Source organism: Nicotiana tomentosiformis, chromosome 6 (assembly GCF_000390325.3).
Source record: "Nicotiana tomentosiformis chromosome 6, ASM39032v3, whole genome shotgun sequence".
NCBI lineage: Eukaryota > Viridiplantae > Streptophyta > Magnoliopsida > Solanales > Solanaceae > Nicotiana > Nicotiana tomentosiformis.
This window is the reverse complement of record NC_090817.1, coordinates 87,802,763-87,826,318: the sequence shown is the minus strand read 5'-3', so window position 1 is coordinate 87,826,318 and position 23,556 is coordinate 87,802,763. Positions and strand designations below refer to the sequence as shown.

The window sequence follows — 23,556 nt, the reverse complement described above, 5'->3', positions numbered from 1 at the left end:
GGAATAAGAGTAGCCCGTAGGCTTATTAGCCGAGTGAATGTTTCGAACTCGAAGTAAAAGTAGCCCGTAGGCTTAGTAGTCGAGTGAATAATTCAAACTCGAAGTAATGTAGCCCGTAGATGTAATGGTTGAGTGCTTGCTTGCTCGAACTCGAAATAAAAGTAGCCTGTAGGCTTAGTAGTCGAGTGAGTGATTCGAACTCGAAATAATGTAGCCCGTAGGCTTAATAGTCAAGTGAATGATTTCAAAATCGAAGTAATGTAGCCCGTAGGCTTAATAGTCGAGTGAGTTATTTCAAACTCGAAGTAATGTAGCCCGTAGGCTTAATAGTCGAGTGAGTGATTTCGAATTTGAAGTAATGTAGCCCGTAGGATTAATAGTTGAGTAAGTGATTTCGAACTCGAAGTAATGTTGCCCGTAGGCTTAATAGTCGAGTGAGTGATTTCAAACTCAAAGGAATGTAGCCCGTAGGCTTAATAGTTGAGTGAGTGATTTCGAACTCGAAGTAATGTAGCCCGTAGGCTTAATAGTCGAGTGAGTGATTTTGAACTCGAAGTAATGTAGCCCGTAGGATTAATAGTCGAGTGAGTGATTTCCAACTCGAAGTAATGTAGCCCGTAGGATTAATAGTTTAGTGAGTGATTTCGAACTCGAAGTAATGTGGCCCGTAGGCTTAATAGTCAAGTGAGTGATTTCGAACTCGAAGTAATGTAGCCCGTAGACTTAATGGTCGAGTGAGTGATTCGAACTCGAAGTAATGTAGCCCGTAGGCTTAATAGTCGAGTGAGTGATTTCAAACTCGAAGTAATGTAGCCCGTTGGCTTTATAGTCGAGTGAGTGATTCGAACTAGAAGTAATGTAGCCCGTAGGCTTAATAGTCGAGTGAGTGATTTTGAACTCGAAGTAATATAGCCAGTGGGATTATTAGTCGAGTGAGTGATTCGAACTCGAAGTAATGTAGCCCGTAGGCTTAATAGTCGAGTGAGTGATTTCGAACTAAAAGTAATGTAACCCGTAGGCTTAATAGTTGAGTGAGTGTTGCTCGAACTTGTTGATTTACCTTAAGTCTGTTTGCGTAATAAATCTTGAAATAGGGAAATCTTTCTTGGATATAAGATATCGGTAAAGAAGAAGTTCTTCTTTGCAAGTCATTGTACACGTGTCCTTGTTTTGTGTTAGGGCTCGGGCCAACTACATGAGCATGGTTCGTTTTGACCATTTAGCTCTTACAATTTTTCCTATCGGAACCCTATTGTTATGAAGTAACTTTCTTGCATCGAACTTGATATATTTGAGGGCTAATGCCCCCCAGTATTCGAGGTCGATTGTAAAGAAGCCTCAGATACTATCGATTTGTTTCTAAGTTAGCACGATCAATGGTTGCCTCATTAAAAACCTTGCCGAAAAACCCATTTGGGATAAAACCGGTCTAAGGGAAAAAGAGTGCAACGTGTGCTTTCAGACTTAGGCCTTCGTATTGAAGGATCCATCCTAGCTCCTGATCGGACTCCTGCAGGGGTTAGTTTCGAAATGTAAATGAATATGGGAGAGTCGTACCTTAGCAGTAGTATCGTTTTAGGTGCGACACATTCCAATTGCTTGATAGTTGTTTGCTGTTTATGATACCGAGCTTGTATGATCCTTTTCCGATGTTTTCGAGAACCTGATACGGTCCTTCCCAGTTCGGTCCTAGTTTTCCTTCATTTGGATTTCGGGTACTGAGGGTGACTTTCCTTAGCACCAAGTCCCCGAGTTTAAAATGGAGAAGCTTGGTTCTTCTATTATAGTATCTTTCGATTCGCTGCTTTTGGGCAGCCAATTGGACGAGAACAACTTCTCGTTTTTCATCCGATAATTCGAGGCTAGTGTTCATAGCCTTGTTATTTGACTCTTCTATTGCATATCAAAACCTGGCACTGGGTTCCCTGACTTCAACTGGAATCAAGGCTTCAGAGCCATATACTAAGGAGAACGGGGTTGCCCCAGTACTAGATTTTGATGTTGTTCGATATGCCCAAAGAACTTCGGGTAGGATTTCTCTCCATTTTCCCTTAGCGTCATTCAACCTCTTCTTTAGGTTTTGAATGATAGTTTTGTTTGTTGATTCGGCCTGTCCGTTCCCACTGGGGTAATACGGTGTTGATAATATCCTTTTTATTTTGTGGTCTTCGAGGAATTTTGTCACTTTGCTGCCAACAAACTATTTCCCATTGTCACCACTATTTCGGCGGGTACCCCGAATCGACATACAATATGATCCCAGATAAAGTCTATAACCTCTTTCTCTCTTACTTTCACGAATGCCTATGCTTAAACCCATTTAGAGAAATAGTCAGTCATAAATAGAATGAACTTAGCTTTACCTGAGGCCGATGGCAGAGGGCCGACGATATTCATTCCCCATTTCATGAATGATTGTGGGGATAGGACTGAGTGAAGTTGCTCTCCGGGCTGATGGATTATTGGTGCAAACTTTTGACATTTGTCACATTTTCGAACAAACTCCTTTGCATATTTGTCCATATCGATCCAATAATACCCCTGCCTTGATTTGTTTTCGGACTAATGAGTCGGCACCATAGTGATTTCCAGAAGTGCCCTCGTGCACCTCACGTATGACGTAGTCGGTGTCTCCTGGACCTAAGCATACTGCCAATGGTCCATCGAATGTCCTTTGGTATAACGTTCCATTTGCAGTTAATGTGAATCGAGCAGCTTTGGTTCGTAAGGCCCTCAAAATTTTAGGGTCTGATGGGAGCTTTCCATTCTTTAAGTATTCAATACTTATTCCTCCAATCCCAGGTTAAGTTGTAGAATTTATCTCGGCATGACCTTCTTCGATCACGGATCTCGAGAGTTGAACGACAATCCCCGAGCTTATCTCGTCTTCCTCGACTGATGATCCTAAATTTGCAAGTGCATCGGCCTCACAGTTTTGCTCTCGTGGAACATGCTGTAAAGTTCATTCTTTGAAATGGTGCAAAGTGACCTGCAGTTTGTCCAAATATCTTTGCATTCTATCTTCTCGAACTTCGAAGGTTTTGTTTACTTGATTTACCACCAGCAAAGAGTCACACTTGGCTTCAATGACTTCTGCTCCCAAACTTTTAGCTAGCTCGAGACCTGTAATCATGGCCTCATACTCGACCTCGTTGTTAGTCAACCTAGTAGTTTTGATAGATTTCCTAATATTGTTATCCGTGGGTGGCTTTAAAATGATGCCTAGCCCGGACCCCTTCATGTTCGAAGCCCCTTCCGTAAAAAGGGTCCATACCCCCAACGACGTACCCGATTTCAATAAGAGTTCTTTTTTAACTTCAGGTACGAGGGTCGGCGTGAAATCGGCCACGAAGTCCGCTAAAATTTGAGACTTGATGGTCGTACGAGGTTGATATTCGATATCATACCCACTGAGTTCGACGACCCATTTGGCCAATCGGCTTGATAGTTCGGGCTTGTGCAGAATATTACGGAGTGGGTAAGTGGTCAATACGCATATGGGGTGACATTGAAAATACAGTCTTAACTTTCTAGAGTCGCTTATCAGTGTAAGTGCCAATTTTTCTAAGTGTGGATATCTAGTTTCTGCTTCTCCTAAGGTTCGACTTACATAATAGACGGGAAATTGCGTACCTTACTCTTCTCGAACTAGGACACCACTTACCGCGATTTCTGATACTGCCAAGTACAAGCAAAGTTTTTCGTATGTTTTTGGAGTATGAAGCAGTGGTGGGATCGATAGATATCGTTTTAATTCCTCTAATGCCTGTTGGCATTTCGGGGTCCAAGCAAAATCGTTCTTCTTTTTGAGTAGAGAGAAAAATTTGTGACTTCGATCTGACGACCTTGAAATGAATCGACCTAAGGCTGCAATCCATCCCGTTAGCCTCTGCACGACTTTTACGCTGTCCACGATGGCGATGTCTCCGATGGCCTTGATTTTATCGGGGTTAATCTCGATCCCCCGATTTGACACCATGAAGCCGAGGAATTTGCCCGAACCGACCCCGAAAGCACATTTCTCAGGGTTGAGCTTCATGTTGTATTTTCTTAAAATCTCGAATGTTTCATGCAAATGGGTCAAATGGTTCTCTGCGCGCAGGGATTTAACTAGCATGTCATCAATATAAACTTCCATTGATTTATCTATTTGTTCCTCGAATATTTTATTTATTAGGCGTTGATATGTAGCTCCTTAATTTTTTAGCCCGAAGGGCATCACATTATAATAATATGTTCCATACTTGGTGACATATGAAGTCTTTTCCTGGTCTTCCGGGTTCATTTGGATTTGATCATACCCGGAATAGGCATCGGAAAAAGTAAGGATCTCGTGGCCGGCCGTGGCATCGATCATGCGATTGATGTTAGGAAGTGGAAAAGAATATTTGAGGCATGACCTATTTAAATCCTTGTAATCCACACACATTCTAAGTTTGTTCCCTTTTTAGGGACTACAACTACATTGGCTAATTATTCGGGATATTTCACCTCCCGAATGGACCCTATTCTGAGAAGTTTAGTTACCTCGTCTTTTATGAATGCGTGATTTACCTCGGATTGGGGCCTTCGCTTTTGCCTTATCGGTTGGAACCTAGGGTCCAGGCTTAGCCGATGCGTCGTTATATCCGGTGGGATCCCTGTTATATCTAAATGGGACCAAGCAAAACAATCCATGTTATCGATAAAAAAATGAATAATCCTGTTCCTGAGTTCGGGGGTTAATCCCGTTCCCAGGTATACCTTTCGTTCACGCAAATGCTTGATTAGTATGACTTTCTCCAACTCTTCAATCGTTGATCGGGTAGCGCCGAAATCATCAGGAAGCAGAAGGATCGAGGGATCCTTTGATCATCATCTTCATCGATCTTTTGATTTTTCGGTTGGGTTAAAGCTGATGTCTGTGATTGCTATTTGGCATCTTGTTCCCTTTTTGAGTCCAATCCCTTTATTGGTGAAGGCGAGGATATCAGATTCACTTCCTCAACGACAAACATTTCTCTTGCGGCCGGTTATTCTCCGTATACTGTTTTGACTCCCCTCGATGTTGGGAATTTAAGAACCTGTGTAGGGTCAAAGGTACAACTCTCATGTTGTAGATCCATGGCCTTCCAAAAAGGGAGTTGTACCTCATGTCGCCTTCGATTACGTGGAACTTCATTTCATGAATGGTCCCAGCCACGTTTAGCAACAAAATTATCTCGCCTTTGGTGGTTTCACATGCAATATTGAATCCGTTTAGAACTAGGGTTGCGGGTACGACCTGGTCCTATAGACCGAGCTGTTCTACGACCTTCAATCTAATGATGTTGGCCGAGCTACCAGGATCAATTAACACACGTTTAACTTTAATTTTATTCATAAGTACGGATATTACCAGTGCATCGTTATGAGGTTGTATGACTCCTTCTGCATCTTCATCATTGAAGGACAAAGTTCCTATGGGTGCGTAATCTTGAGTTCGAGATCGCTTTTCTCTCACAATCGATGTCTTAGTGCATTTAAGCACTGGCCCTTGAGGGGTATCAACGCCGCCGATGATCATGTGAATGACGTGCTGTGGTTCTTCTTGTTCGTTTTGCTTGCCGAAATCCCTATTTTTGAAATGGTTCTTTGCCCTGTCGCTTAAAAATTCTCAAAGGTGCCCATTATTGAATAACCGTGCTACCTCCTCTCTTAGTTGCCTGCAATCTTCCGTTCTGTGGCCATGTGTGACATGATATTCGCACATTTGATTGGGATTCCTCTGGGAAGGATCGGTCTGCATGGGTCGAGGCCATTTAGTGTCTTTGATGTGTCCGATAGCCGACACGATGGCGGATGCATCAATGCTGAAGTTATACTCCGATAACCGAGGTACTTCCTTAGATCCGGTAGGCATGTCGAACCCACTTCTGTTCATTATCCCCCGAGACCCTTGACCTTGATCACTTCTTTTGTTTCTTTGTCCGGGGTTACGTCTCGATTAATTAATTTTGTGGTTTCCGTTATACGGTCGGTATCGATCCCTGATCGGACCTTGTTCTCGATTGATATCCCTTTGAGCAGCAGGTTCAGACCCTAACTGACCCTAAATTTTGATTGGTACCAATTGTGCACGTCGGCCCAAGTGATAGCCGGGTACTCGATCAGGTTATGCTTTAACCGTTGTGAAGCTGTCAAACTTCGTTCGTTCAAACCTTGAGTGAAAGCCTGAACAGCCCAATCGTCTGTGACTGAGGGTAGATCCATTCGTTCCATTTGAAAATGAGACACGAATTCCCTTAGCATCTCGTTATTCTTTTGTCTTACCTTAAACAGGTACGACTTCCTGGTCTCGACTTTTATGGCCCCAGCGTGTGCTTTTACGAAGGAATCCGCAAGCATAGCAAAAGAATCGATAGAATTAGATGGCAAATTATGATACCATATCATTGCTCCCTTTGAAAGGGTTTCATCGAATTTCTTCAATAATACGGATTCGATCTCATCATCCTCTAGATTGTTCCCTTTGATGGCGCATGTGTATGAGGTGACATGTTCGTTGGGGTCGGTAGTTCCGTTATATTTAGGAATCTCGAGCATGCGAAACTTCTTTGGGATCGGTTTGGGAGCCGCGCTTGGGGGAAAGGCTTTTGTATAAATATTTTGGAATCTAAGCCTTTAATATTGATGGTGCCCCCGGGATCTGATCTACCCTGGAGTTGTATGTCTCCACCTTTTTGTCGTTTGCTTCGATCCTCTTTTTTCCTTATTTTATTCGTTTGGTCAGTTCTTCGAACATCTTAGAAATTTCGGGATTAGTCCCCGACTCCTGCTCATTTGATTTCACTATAGCTGGTTCCGTTGTACGGGTGATTTCTCGGGATTGACTGGGCTCCGGTCTACTCGGTATCTGGGTTTGACTCTGCAACTGAGCTATTGCTGCCTGTTGAGCTTGCAACATATCAAAAATCATATGCAAGCTGACGCCGTTTTCCTCGATGTTATGGGTATCTCGAGCTGCAGACCGAGTGCCACCATGAATACTATTTTCAGGTTCAGAATATTGGTTCGCCTCAATGGCCACATGCGAATTGATGTCTATCGGTACTTCGATTCGAGCTCCAACGGCATTGGCAAGTGATCTTTCGGTACTGGGTATCAAGTTGTTGTCCTCATCTTGAAGACTAGCTTCGTTGTCGACATGTAAGGCTATTTGATTGATAGTTAGTCGTTGATAATCCGAAATTCAAGATACTTTCGGAAACAAGCGCAAAACAGTGTATTTTTGCAGATTCGTATCAAATAACCACTGTTATCCTTAGCCTCACGGTGAGCGCTAAACTGATTTTGCGGAAAACGGATAGAGTTGAATTTGTACGTAGTTCTAAGGTTACGTGGTAGCTTAATACAAATCGTAAGGATAAATAAAAATATCAAATACAGATTGCAAAAAATGCAAAATAACCGAGGTTGGAAAGAAGATGACTTTTGGAACTAAGCAAGATGAACCAATTTATGAAGCTTGAAAGAATAATTTTTCAATATAGGAGTATATGATGCTTGAGTTACAATGTAAGCCAAAAACGTTGTCCTCTACAGAAATATAGCCATCCTCTTTATAGTGGAGGATCCTACTTTAGATATAATTAAAAATATATAGTGGAGAACCCATGATAAATTAACTTTTTCCCTAATTTCCGCTAAGATTCTCTCCCTAAGTGTGTTTGCAACGGCTCTTGTCTGTGAGCTCGAGCTCGATCGGCCTCGGTGCTGGTCGGTATTGCTTCTAGAGCTCGATGTGGACTCGGGATCAGGTGATGATTTGGACTCGTCTCGGTTTCGGTTGGCCTCTGCCCCTTAAGCTCGAAATCATCTAATCATAGTTCGATTCAGACCCGAGCTTGATAATGACTTCGAATTCGGTGTTTGACCTATACCTGAAATCTGAAGCTCGTTTGTACCATCTTCGGAACTCATCTCGATATTACGAAGTCTTTTTTCGATCCATTATGTTTCGACCTCGATCAATCGTACGAAGACCGAAATTTATTTCGACCGTGTACAAAGATATCAAGATTTTTTGCTTTCATTTAACGATTCAAATGCTGATACAACATTAATTTTTTGATTAACTGAATATTATATCTGCACCTCTACCAGAATCTGATTAAGAAACAAAGCAAAACAACAAGAAGAAGAGTACGGTACGTATACGGACAATCCATGATAAGTTAATTTAATTTAATTTAATTTAATTTTCAGGGGTTATCTTTCCTTTTGTTGTTTCATTTGAATAAACTTCAACAGTAGGTATTATGATGTCCTCATCCCTTCGGGTCCCTTCGGGTACATCCGGTAAGAAAAATCATAAGTATTATGTTGTCCTCTAGTGTAGCTATGGTTTTGCCATACGCATTGATCGCCTAGACCTTCCTTTCTTTAGATCGATAAAAAAAGAATTACGTAGGCAATATTTAGTGTTTATACTAAACACAAATAATTTTAACTTTTATAATTTCCAATTAAAATAAAATATATATTTTCACTCATAATTATGTAAAAGAATATTTATATACAAGACATATATGAATTTATTTACTTAATACAAACACAAATACGAATTAAGTTTTATTTTAAACATCTTTTGTGAATGCATCCATAGTCTTGGGAGTTTGGTGAGGAATGTCGGGCCCGAGCCATCAGTTTTTTAGAATGGCTTGGGAGTTGACTTGATTTTTTTTTTTTGTGAAAATTCTTCGTTTTTTATTATATTGTCATTTCAAAATCGTTTTCACACAAAAAAGAGGAAGAAGATATTAGGATGTCGTCAGCCTTTTTAAGTCAACCGCACTACTCTTCCCTTTAGAAAAGACCATAAAATAAAATAAAATAAAACAAAACAAACAAAAGGGACTCTTAATTATTGTTATTTAATTTATATATAATTACATTAAAGATAGCTATCCGTAATGGTTCATAATAAGTAAAATTAATAACCTATTATAAGAGGTTAATGTATGTATATTTTTGCAAATGTAATTAACAATTCATTTTCAAAACCAAAATTTAGAACTTCAAAGGTCCTCTAATGAATATCTCTTCGAGCTAACACTGCAACGTACGGCTATTGCTTGAGATGAAAAGACATTTGACTTTGCATTTATTTGCTGGTAGTTCAATAATAAACTTTTTTCTTAAAACTGAAAGCTTAGTTCGTCGATCTACTATGAGTGCAATAGCTGTTTAACTGCTCAGGGAAAAAGACATGGAAGAAAATACTAGCAGAGGTAGGACATACTTCATGAGTTTACTAGTTAAGTATGATAAACTCTTTATGTTTACTAACTTCGGCTGGTTAATTTATTGGCAAGTCGAGTAAAATAAGGATATACTAAATGTCACGACCCAAAATCCAACTAGTCGTGATAGCACATAATTCAACCCGTTATGTAAGCCAATTAACAATTATTAAATTTAATGAGATTTATTGAGACAAATAAATGATAAAATAACTGAATCTTTATACATTTCACAAGGACTGGTAGTACAAATCATGAACTTCTAAGATTTAGAGTTTACAAAGCTGGTATGAAATAAATACATCATCTATTGGAAATATACATGAACATATTTAAAATTCTAAAGCTACAAAAATCAAGAGGCAGATATGACCGGAACACAGGTACGTCTTCAAATCCAACTCCCGCCATATACAGCGAAATCAACACAAAGATCTACATGCAAAGTGCAGAAGTGTAGTATGAGTACAACCGACCCCATGTACTCAATAAGTATCCTAACTAAGCTCGGCGAGATAAAAGAAGCAAGAACCATAAATGATACTCGCTAACACATATGCACTTCAATATTTCCAACAAGTATATGACATGTATATGGTCAAAAACAATCTTAGGTAAACCCATTTTTGATGCTCACAATTGTTTTTTTTAAGTGTTCTGCTCAGTCAACAATCCAGCATATAAGGAAGATATGCAAGTAAAGCAAGTAATCAGTCAAGGGATTTGCATGTGAAGATGAAATGCATTAACCAAATATCAGCACGTTGCGGCGCGCAACCCGATCCAATAACGGTAACCAGCTCTCCAGAGCTCACACCAATATCAACCGCACGGACAACTCACGTGCTATAGTATCAATATCTGGATCCACACGGATAACTCACGTGCTGCACAAACAACTCACATGCTATAATATAAATATCTGGATCCACACAGACAACTCACGTGCTGCACGGACAACTCATGCACGGACAACTCACGTGCCATAGTATCAATAACTGGATCCGCACGGACAACCCACGTGCTACACAGACAACTCACGTGATGCACGGACAACTCACGTGATGCACGGACAACTCACGTGCTATAATGTCAATATCTGAATCTGCACGGACAACTCACGTGCTGCACGGATAACTCACGTGCTGCACGGACAACTCACGTGCTAAAGTATCACAACCCGCCCGGCGTGGTCATAGGCATCGAGTCCAATCATATCATACAAAAGCAATTATACAAGAACACATGTATATGATGGATAAAATATCAGGTTTCATGCTCCTAAGCTGGTATAATTACACGCTAAAGTGTAGACATGTGCAATGTGTGCTATCATAGCTCAAATCGGTAATTTATCATAGAAATAGCAATTACCAAGTTTTATTCAGGGATTTAGACTCTTCGTAACCTCAAACATGACTAAAATAGTTCACAACAATGATAAAATTATGAGATACATTGTAGCTTAAAGCTTAACAGTCAACTCTAGGCGTATCATAGCCTAAGCACTACCCCGAGCATGGATAATACCCCGGTGCTCGCACATGGGTTCAAACCCCATACATATGCGCACCCATAACACGTAGCTATCACAAATAATTCAGGAAACTAGTGCCTCAACCAAGTTTAGATAGGATTCTTACCTCAAACAAGCCAAATCAAATTCCGAGCAAGCCAAACGATACTCCAAAAATACCATCCCGCGCGCACCGACCTTCGAACGGCTCAAAACTAGCCAAAATCAGCTCAAATATATCAAATAATGCCTAAGAGAATAATTCCAAATGATAAAGGTCAAATCTTTAATCAAAACCCCAAAGTCAACCAAAAACTCAAACCCGGGCCCCGCACCTCGGAACCCGATGAAACTCATAAAATTCGATAACTCATTCAATTACGACTCCAATCATACTAGTTTCACTCAAATCCGACTCCGAATCGAGGTTCAAAACTCAAAAATTCACTATATGAAACTTTTGACAAAATCTCTCAATTTCTCTCTTGAAACTCTCAATCAAATGCCAAAAACGAAAATAGATTCATGATATAAAATAAAAAATGAGTAGAAAACACTTATTCCAATCCACATGGGGAAAATCACCTAAAACATCGCCTCAATCCGAGCTCCAAATATGATAAAATGTCTGAAACCCCCAAAATAGAGTACTTTATAATCACTGGGCAAATCTATGAATCACGATCGCGGAATACCCTCGCGAAGAAGGAAAAGCATTGCCCCAGAAAATACCCTACGCGATAGCGTACAAAGTTTTGCTAATGCGAAGAACAAACAACACTACCTCTAGCAATACACTACAGGATTGCAAATATACTCATGCAAATGCGAAGCACACAGGTGACCAAGCTTCGCGAACGCGTCCAATATTACGCGAACGCGTTGAAGAAGCTTCCAACTCCTGCTCTCAGCTCATCCCTATGCGAACACGAATATTATTGAACACCAAGCTACACGATCGTATTTCCTAATCCGTGATCGCGAAGAACAATCAAGGCACCAGAAACCAGAACACACCAGCAATGGAAACATGAAGAAAAATGATTCGAATCACGTCCGTAACTTACCCGGATCCCTCGGGACCCCATCCGAATATACTAACAAGTCCCATAACATAATACAGACCTATTCTAGGCCTCATATCACACATAACAATACCGAAATGACGAATCACACCTCAATTTGAACTTAAATAAACTTTGAACTTTCAACATCCAAAACTCATGCCGAAACATATCAAATCAACCCGGAATGGACACAAATTTTGCACACAAGTACCAAATGATATAACAAAATTATTCCAATTCCCGAAACCACAATCCGAACCCGATATCATCAAAGTCAACTCCCGGTCAAACTTATGAACTTTCCAAACTTTCAAGTTTTTAACTTTCGCCAATTAGCGCCGAAAACTTCTAGAAATATCCAAATGCATATGTGGGCATAAGTCCGAGTCCAAAATCACGATCCGAACCTAACAGAATCATCAAAACTCCAATCCGAGGTCAAATACTAAAAAGTCAAACTTGATCAACCCTTCTAACTTAAAGCTTCAATCATGGAATTCGTTCTTCCAAATCGATTTCGAATAACCTGAAAACCAAAACCTATGATTCACACAAGTCATAATAGATCATATGGTGCTGCTCAAGACTTCAAATAGCTGAACAGAAGGCAAATGATTAAAACGACCGGTCGAGTCATTACATTCTCCCCCACTTAAACATACGTTCATCCTCGAACGTGCCAAGAGTTATTCCAAAGCCGTCAATCAGTGTGTAACCTTACCATGCACATACCTGGGGGTGATCCCATGTCACCCTAATCCATAAAATCTTGACGACACTACATAACTGAAAAATCTTTAATTCAACCTTAGCCCATAAACCTTGGAACCTAATTTTCAACATCCGGAATTCCTTACAAGACCCGAATCTCTCACCTACACACTGTATAAGTATGAACAAGCGGTATCAAGTCTTATCCATAACCCAAGATGTAATCATATGATATACCACCTAACTCAGACGCTCACAACAATAACTTTTGACCACAGTAGCTGCTCAAAACACACTCGGTACCGGTAATAACCTCATCTCAAACAAAACCTCATCCCAAAACCTTCATATACTGCCAATGATGAAAGAAACATACAGAAACTCATAACCACTCATCAGATCAACAAGTCATAGAGCCCTTTCTCGTCCGACAAGAACCAAAGCCAAATCTTAAGCCGACTTCCGATATTATTCCTCCATACATACTGTAATCAAATCCGATAGTACCCATTCTAGGTCCAATGGCCTCTTCTCATCAAACACAACCATTCTAGTGACAAGCCACACCAATACAACCTAAAGCCACAAATCGTGCAATCCATGCACCAATATGCAACAATTCAAATGCACCCAAAAATGGAAAATGACTCAAATGAGAGAACCGTCCCGCAAGCTCAACAAGTACCACCACAACGTAATGCTGAGAACCCATCACACCGTAGAACCAAAACATATGAATCTATCATAAAGGATCATATCGCAATATAACTTCACTGCAATGCGTGGCCCTATCCAAACACCGGTCCATATGAAATATCTCAAGCCACAATGCTCCAAATCAACAACCAAACGCAATTTGATATCAAGTACACAAAGTGCATGGCCATAACCATGAAGAAGCAAGCAATACTGTATACCACAACTAGAGAAGACCATAACCAAGGCGCAATCAACCATTCCACACCCCCAATCACCAACTCGCTCGAATTTCGCTATAAGGCCCAAACAGAACCGCACCATGTGTGGATATAACCAACAAATCACAACCCCTCATAGCACAGAGGAGTAACACATATATCATATCAGAACACGAATAAGCTCAACTCTAATCGAATGTCACACCCCTCAACAATAGCAGTACGAAGTCAACCAATCCGACCTGATATAGAATACACATCCTTATTGGGCCTACCAATGGGCCCCAAATCAACTCTAGTCATCCACAAATAGATAAGTAACCCTACGAAAGTCCACAATGACCTAACCCCGACACATGCTACTATCTGGCTAGTTTTAGCCATATTTTCACAGTCCACAACCACGAAACAATCTACTTCTGAGAACTCCCAGTCTCCAAATCCATAGAACACACGAATCACCATATCTGATCCTAACTCCACCGCCCGAATGTCTAACACATTTCTCATACACGATCATCCCACGAGGAATACTTCTATAATTCTTCCGTGCCGCATAACAAAATATGAATATCAGCAGTCGATCAACCAGGCGAGTGCCGCAATACCAATGAAGCATCCGTAAGTCAAAACTCAGTGCACTTCTAAAATACACACCCTTCTCACGCAATACCACGTAGTAATATCATTCATCTAGTCATCTGAAACCATCCATGTTGCCTAAGAATTTATGATCATCCCTTAAAAACTAAACCGTGACCTTGAACACGCAAATCTCACTCCCACACAACACACCACATCTATCATGCCATCATATAAAAAGTACGAGAACCTCATAATCAACTTTGAGTCACTAGCAGAATATATACCCGATCAGTTAGAAACCTTCCATTTGATCCCATCCAGGAGAAAATCATAATGCACAACATGCTCCTCACGCTGGTAGGAAATATCCATCTCAAACCATGGTAGAAACCATCGAGAACTCTTCGAAACCCATTTGCACATAATCAAGCCATCAGAACTGAATCTCTCTGACTCAACTAAGCCACGCAGGTCGCCAAACCCAAGATTGTTCCCACAAAACACCCGTAGAGACTCACCACATCATAAGTACCCAAAAAACCGATTATATCCGTTACTGTGCTGATCCAACCTACTACCGAGTTGTCCTATTTTTTCGAGTTCCTTCCAAATTACCCTCAAATTAACACTTCCCCTTTCCAGAACACCAGGATCCTTACCCGAATCTTACCACAAGAGATCCTCACATAAAACCACACCGCCCCAAGGCCCATAAGCCGCTGAATTCCCTCTTAAGCACCCAGAAAGTACCACAACCGAGACACCTACCCCGAAGAGGTTTCTGTGAATCTAAAGCCATTTTCTTTACCTTCCTGATACTGAAATGTAGAATCCATAGTGATACAAACACACTGCGAGTACCAACACCATCTAATGCAAATCCCAGATCTTAGCCATATACAAATCCAGAAAATTCTCAATTGCCATATGTAAATCCTGAATCCATTAGAACCTTCTCGAGAGTCCTCCACTCTGCTCAAATCTCAATTGCACCGCCCAAACGGGCCGAAGGACCTGTGCTCAATTAGCACGACAACACCCAAAGAAGTAATCCACACTCTAAGCAACCGAGTGAATCCTACTCCATGCGCACAACATCCTTCACGAATAACAACTCAATCATTCCATGATTCCCACATATCCATAAAGTGTAATACATCATGCATCCAGAAATGTTTTTACTTAAGTCATCCTCAAAACCAGCTTCTGCAAGTCATAACCGATCCACAAATGTGCCTCAGACCAAAACCTATACAGCACATAACCTTGCAATCAACTCGTCTATAGAGGACTCCCCCACTCGGCTCAAAGCCATAGATCAAAACACTCGATAACTCATAATGCCCATACTATATTATTCCATAATACCACAATGAGATTCAACTAAATCCTTCATAAGCTCATGCAACACAAACCATCTAATACCTCAAATCAGCTGCAAATCTCGCATTCATCCTTGTGACGGTCAGGTCAACTATTACAATCGATCCAAACTCAAATCGCAAAACATATATCCTGCTGGTAGAAAAGAAAGCCACCAAACAACATCATAAAGATCACACATCCGTAGATTACCTCGCAGGTTATAATCTACCTGGTTAGCTTCAAACTGACATCTCTCCCTTTCGCAACCACAACTATTACGTAATCACTTAATCTTCCTAGGTTTGAACTCATCAATAAGACATGAGAATCTAATTCATTCCACAACTAGGCAACATGAAAGTTCCTCCAATACACTCATAACTCAAGACTGTACGTCACATCAAGACAGAAATCAAGCACCTAATAGTCCTTTTTACATCTCAAGCAAACTCTTCTTGTCACATTCAAACCATATGAACACAACCCGCAGTCACATCATACTCATCATTTATCCATCCAACCACTCATCGGGCCACAAATCCCACTCATAGGGACACTACTGGACATATAAGCCCCAAAAGCATGAACTCACACAACTAAAACTACCTAGCCTAAGCTGCGGTCCAAACCTGGCCTCAAGTCTTCCAGACTAGCCCATCACCAACATACAGAAAACACATCTCGCATCTCATCCATGGAATCATAAGCCGTCGATGCACAACTGATACCGAGCGCTTACATACGCATACGAGTGAGTGGAAGAAATTCAAAGCGATATGCTTCAAGCTGAATCAATGCCGCACGATAAGGAAATAAAGATGGGGAGTTTATCCTAAATGCCTTGTAGCCTCTTGAAGATAGGTATGGACGTCATCATACCGATCCTCAAGACTCTACTAGACACTTGCTCATGACTCGTGGAACCTATGAACCTAGAGCTCTGATACCAACTTGTCACGACCCAAAATCCAACTAGTCGTGATGGCACCTAACCCAACCTGCTAGGTACGCCAGTTAACAACTATCCAATTTAATGAGATTTATTGAGACAAATAAATAATAAAATAACTGAATTCTTATACATTTCACAAGGATTGGTAGTACAAATCATGATCTTCTAAGATTTAGAGTTTACAAAGCTGGTATGAAATAAATACATCATCTATTGGAAATATACATGAACAGATTTAAAATTCTAAAGCTACCAAGATCAAGGGGAATCTATGACTGGAACGCAGGTACGTCTTCAAATTCTGCGCCCGCCATACACAACGACATCAATACAAAGATCTGCAGGTAAGGTGCAAAAGTGTAGTATGAGTACAACCGACCCCATGTACTTAATAAGTATCCTAACTAACCTCAACGAGATAAAAAAAGCAAGAACTATAGATGATACTCGCTAACACATATGCTGTTCAATATTTCCAACAAGTATAGGACATGTATATGGTCAAATCAGGAAAAATCTCAGGTAAAACCATTTTTGATGCTCACAATTCTTGTTTTTTTAAGTGCTCTACTTAGTCAACAATCCAGCATATAAGGAATATATACAAGTAAATCAGGTAATCAGTCAAGGAATTTGCATGTAAAGATGAAATGCATTAACCAAATATCAGCACGTTACGGCGCGCAACTCGATCCAATAACGGTAACCAGCTCTCCTAGAGCTCACATCAATATCAACCGTACGGACAACTCACGTGCTGTACGAACAACTCACGTGCTGCACGGATAACTCATGTGTTGCACGGACAACTCACGTGCTATAGTATCAATATTTGGATCCGCACAGACAACTCACGTGCAGCAAGAATTAATCGGCGTGCTATATTATAAATATCTGGATCTACACAGACAACTCACGTGCTGCACAGACACCTCACATGCTACACAGACAAACTCACATGCCATAGTATCAGTATCTGGATCCGCACAAATAACTCATGTGCTGCACGGACAACTCACATGCTATAGTATCAATATCTGAATCCACACGGACAACTCACGTGTTGCACGGATAACTCACATGCTATAGTGTCAATATCTGAATCCGTACGGATAACTCATGTGCTGCACGGGAAACTCATGTGCTATAGTATCACAACTCGCACAGCGTGGTCAATGGCATCCAGTCCAATCATATCATACAAAAGCAATTATACAAGAACGCTTGTATATAATGGATAAAATATCATGTTTCATGCTCCTAGGCTGGTATAATTACATGCTAAAGTGTAGGCATGTGCAATGTGTGCTATCATAGCTCAAATAGACAATTTATTATAAAAATAGCAATTACCAAGTTTTATTCAGGGATTTAGCCTCTTCGTAACCTTAAACATGGCTCAAATAGTTCACAACAATGATAAAATTATGAGATACATTGTAGCTTAAAGCTTAACAGTCGACTCTATGCGTATCATAGCCTAAGCACTACCCCGAGCATGGATAAATACCCCGGTGCTCGCACATGGGTTCAAACCCCACACATATGCACACCCATAACATGTAGCTATCACAAATAATTCAGGAAACTAGTGCCTCAACCAAGTTTAGATAGGGCATTTACCTCAAACAAGCCAAATCCAATATCGAGCAAACAAACGATACTCCAAAAATGTCATCCAGTGCGTACCGACCTCCGAACGGCTTGAAACTAGCCAAAAGCAATTCAAATATATCAAATAATGCCTAAGGGAATAATTCCAAATGATATAGGTAGAATCTTAATCAAAAGCCCAAAGTCAACCAAAAAGTCAAACCTGGGTTCACACCTCGAAACCTAATGAAACTCACAAAATCCGACAACAACCCATTGAATTACAAGTCCAACCATACTAGTTTCACTCAAATCCGACTCTGAATCGATGTTCAAAACTCAAACATTCACATATGAAACTTTAGGCAAAATTCCCCAATTTCTCTCTTGAAACTTTCAATCAAATACCAAAAACGAAGATAGATTCATGACATAAAATAAAAAATGAGTAGAGAACATTTACCGCAATCCACATGGTGCAAGTCGCCTCAAACATCACTTCAATCCGAGCTCCATAGCTCCAAATATGATAAAATGGCCGAAACTCCCGAAATAGAGTACTTTATAATAACTGGCCAAATCTATGAATCGCGATCGCGGAAATACCCTTGCGATCACGAAGAGGGAAAAGCACTACCCCAGAAAATACCCTATGTGATTGCGCACAAAGATTCGCTAACGCGAAGAACAAACAACACTGCCTCCAGCAATACACTACGCGATCAAAAATATACTCATGTCAACACGAATCACACATGCGACCAAGCTTCACGAACGCGTCCAATATTACGCGAACGCGTTGAAGAAGCTTCCAACTCCAGATCTCAGATCAGCCCTATGCGAACGTGAACAATCTTCAACACTAAGCTACACGATCGCGTCTTTCCAATTGCGACCGCGAATAAGAAACAACCCAACTCCATATTTCCCTCTACGCAATCGCATCTCCTAATCCACGATTGCGAAGAACAATCGAGGCACCCAAAACCAGAACACCAGCAATGGAAACATGAAGAAAACTGATTCGAATCACGTCCGTAACTTACCCGGGCCCCACGAGACCCGTCAGAATATACTAACAAGTCCCATAAAATAATATAGACCTATTCAAGGCCTCAAATCACACATTACAACACCAAAATGACGAATCTCACCTCAATTCGAACTTAAATGAACTTTGAACTTTCAACTTGCAAAACTCACGCCGAAACATATCAAATCAACCCGGAATGGACTCAGATTTTGCAAACAATTCCCAAATGACTTAACGAAGCTATTCTAATTCCTGGAACCACAATCCGAACCTGATATCATCACAGTCAACTCCCGGTCAAACTTATGAACTTTCCAAACCTTCAAATTTCTAACTTTCGCCAATTAACGCCGAAACCTTCTATAAATATCCAAATGCAAATCCGGGCATACACTCGAGTCCAAAATTACCATCCAGACCTAACGAAACTATCAAAACTCAAATGCGTGGTCAAATACTAAAAAGTCAAACTTGGTCAACTCTTCCAACTTAAAGCTTCAATCATGGAATTCGTTCTTCCAAATCGATTCCGAATAACCTGAAAATCAAAACCGACGATTCTCACAAGTCATAATACATCATACGGTGTTGCTCAAGACTTCAAATAGCTGATCAGAATGTAAATGATCAAAACGACCGATCGGGTCGTTATACTAAAAAAATAAAAGTAAGAAAACGACCAGTTGTAACGACCCTGCCAGTCGTTTTAAGTATTATAGACCTATTTTCCCATTTATTGCTTATTTTATTTTTATATGTGGTTATGTGACTTACCGGGATAGTTGGTTTGGTTCCGGGGATATTTTGGAATGAATTGGGACACTTAATCCCAAGGTTGGAAGCTTAAGTTGAAAGAGTTGACCGGGTGTTCACTTATGAGTAAACAATTCTGGAATAGAGTTTTGATGGTTCTGATAGCTTTGTATGATAATTTTGGACTTAGGAGTATGTTCGAATATTGACTTGGAGGTCGGTAGGTCATTTTGGCTTGAATTGACAAAAGTTTGAAAGTTAAGAAGTTTGACTGAGAGTTGACTTTGTTGATGCCGGGCTCATATTTTGATTTCAGGAGTTGGAATAGACCTGTTGTGTCATTTATGAATTATTTGCAAAATTTGAGGTTAATCGGAGTTGGTTTGATATGTTTCAGCATCGATTGTAGAAGTTGAAAATCCATTAGTTTCAATAGGCTTGAATTGGGGTGCGATTCATATTTTTATGTGGTTTGGGGCTTCAAATACGTTTGTATGATATTTTAGGATGGATTGGTATGTTTGGATGGGGTCCCGGGAGCCTCGGGTGTGATTCGGGTTGAAATTGGATTGAAGTTTGGACTTATGAATTTTCTGCAATGATCAGTTCTGGTGCAACTGCACCTGCGAGAAATTGGCCACAGGTGTGGAGCCGCAGAAGAGGCCAAGAGGTCACAAAAGCGGCTCTGAGTGAAGTTAGGGCATTGTGCAGATGCAAGGAAGATTCCGCACTTGCGAGCTCACAAATGCGGGAGGTTGGTCACAAAAGTGGAATACGCATAGGGCAGGAGTATCCGCAGAAGCGGAGACTAGGACGCAGGTGTGCCTCCGTAGGAGTAGAGTCTTGTCCGCAGATGCGGAAGAAGGGAGGCCTTAAGGGAACCGCAAAAGCAAAATTTTGGACGCACCTGCGGGATAGCAAAAGCAAAATTTTGGACGCACCTGCGGGACAGCAAAAGCGGTTAAGTGAACCGCAAGTGCAAGATGCCTGGACAGAAGGTTATAAACGAGGGTTTGAGTCTTTTATTCATTTTTGGACTTTGGAAGCTCGGTTAATGGAGATTCTTGAGAGGGGTTTCACTAGATTTCAATAGGTAAGCAACTTTTGATCATTTTTATTCATTAATATTGAGTACATTGGGTTAGTTGTACTCATACTATACTCTACACATCATGTGCAGATCCAGGTACATATGGATGTGGTGATTTCTAGATCTGGTGTTAGTACCTGCTCGGAGACTTCAAGGTAGCTGCTATGACGACCGCAGACCTTGACTCTCCTTCCTTTCATTTTTATTTCAGTACTGTTATACTTCTCAGACAGTTGTATTATATTTTTAGACTATGTTTATATTAGTAGCTCATGAACTCGGTGACACCAAAATGTTTGTGATTTGTTATTGTGGAGTTTCAGTTGTATTAATTAGTTATTTATGAGATTTTTCGCCGTTGAACTTGTTAAAAATCAAGTTTTAAAATCAAATGCGTAGTTATCATGTGATTGTCGGCTTGCCTAGTTGTTACACCCTGTGCGTCTCAAGGTGACGTAATGAATATGAGACTTGTTAATCATGATTTAAATGATTTTAAAGTCATAATATGTCTATATATGATGTTTGGATAGAAAATATGAAGTTTGGGAAAAATCGAATTAAAGTTGCGGAAAACCCGACTAAGGATTTGCCTTGTAACAAAGGTTTTTGAGAAATATATTTCATGTACTATATGAGGTCTTTTTGGGACATATTATATACCAAATTGAAGGTCTTGGAATATATTTTCCAATGCTATTAACCGTTCGTTCATACGACACCTGGATAAAAAGTTATAAGCGTTGGAAGAAGGGCCAATCATAAGGTGCCAAGTAGCACCTTTTTGACTTTTAAATAAATTAGATTTTTACATACCATCTCGTCTCTTTCTCCATATTTCCAGAGAGCTCGCCCAAATAACACCCCTAACTTTACCTTTAAGCTCTCTGCAAGAGCTTCAAACAAGATTATCATCCCGGACACAGAATCAATAAGCGATAACATTAAAACGATCCCTACGACGTAAGTATCGCTATATCGTCTCTCTTTTTCTTTGTAGTTTGAGTTTTGGAAGGTAATTCATAGTTAGGAAAATGTGTACTTTCTGTATTTAGGTGTTTAAATATCAATAAATGTTGATAAATTTGTTTCCTAATAGTAAGAACTCATGGGACGGTGATCGGAAGCCGTGAGTTCGAGTTATTTGACTTGTAGTGGACTGTTTTGTGGGCTGTTTCGTGTTGCTTTTGGGTTGTCTATTGTGCTTCTGATTTATGGAGTTTTGAAGGATAAAAGGGCGTGGAGAAACGCCACATGTGGTAGGGTAGTAGGCTGGTCGTTCGTTATTACAGTTTTTAGGTTGTTTGACACTACTTTGGTTGTCGTTTTATGTATGAAGTGATTAGGGTGTGTGGGCTGTTTTGTGATATATTGTGATGGAGATAAGGTTGGAAAATTATGCTTATATGTTGTTATTATTTTGTTATTGTTGTTGTTGGTATATGGTATTGGAGGAGGGCCTAGTTATAGGGGAGATGCTGCCCAAATTTACGTAAACGAGCTACTAGTTTAAGTTGCGGACTTATCCTTTACTCAGCACTGATTTTGATTCTCCTTATGATGTGGTAGATTGAATTGAGTTGTTTGAAGAATTTATTGGAAGGTATTAAGGACTCAACGGAGTTAAGGTATGTTAAGGTTATCCCTTCTTTCTTTTTGGCATGATCCAAATAATACAAACGAAATGAGCAAAATATGCAACTTTCATAAATGACTCTATTCATATAAATACTAGGGTTGTCTATATTCTTGATTCCCCATGTGAATTATTATTATATCCTCTATTCATGGGTCTTAGAAAAATACGTATTTGATAAAGTTTGTCCGAAAGGCATATTGATTTTATGATATTCGAGAAATCTTATTAACGTATTTCTTATGCATTTCATGCATTTATACATGTACATTGACCCATAACCAGAAGGCGTTTATATGCGTATATTATATGTATATGGGATAAGGGAAAAGGTTATGGCGTTATATACGCACCACTACCTGATCAACTAGTATACGTTGATGATTTTTCCCACAGTGGCTGAGATGATATGATCGAATGCCCTCTGAGGCTTGATGATGTTATGTACGCATATACCTATGCATGGCATGGCATTTATACGCACATGCATGACATTATAAATTTTCATGATTCACAGAGCTATTCAGAATATCAGGTTGAGTTCTTTACTCCATGTTTCTTTCATGTCTTTTATATACTACTGTCATGCCTTACATACTCGGCACTTTATTTGTACTGAAGTCCCTTTTTCCTGGGGATGCTGTGTTTCATGCTCGCAGGTCCCGATAGACAGATTGAGAGTTCTCCATGTAGTCTATCAGCTGAGTGGAAGATGTTGGTGCGCTCCATTTGCTCCGGAGTTGCTTATTTGGTCAGTATGATTTAGACGTGTATTATTTAGTATGGCCGGGGCCTGTACCGACCTTTATGGTATTTATCTACTCTTATAGGCTTGTAGACATATGCCATGTACGTAAAAGATTGTATGGCCTTATCGGCCTACGTTTAGTGTACGCGTGATCATTTTGGTCTTATAGGCCCAAGTTGTTAGTACATATTTTATTCTACTTATCCTATGACAGCCTTTCCGTCTCATTTACCCATGATAGCATGATACAAAAAGATACGTTACGTTGGAACTCGGTTGATTAAGTTACCGGGTGCCCGTCATGGCCTATCGGTTTGGATCGTGACA

At 40.2% G+C, this 23,556-nt stretch overlaps 1 long non-coding RNA gene across 1 annotated transcript; it reads left to right on the top strand.

The window, feature by feature from the left end:
* The first annotated feature begins 21,699 nt into the window (after window positions 1–21,699).
* On the top strand, window positions 21,700–23,351 carry LOC138894967 (uncharacterized). The gene is made up of 3 exons (XR_011409161.1): window positions 21,700–21,808; window positions 22,415–22,473; window positions 23,141–23,351. It is a non-coding gene; the product is annotated as an uncharacterized lncRNA (long non-coding RNA).
* Window positions 23,352–23,556: the final 205 nt, after the last annotated feature.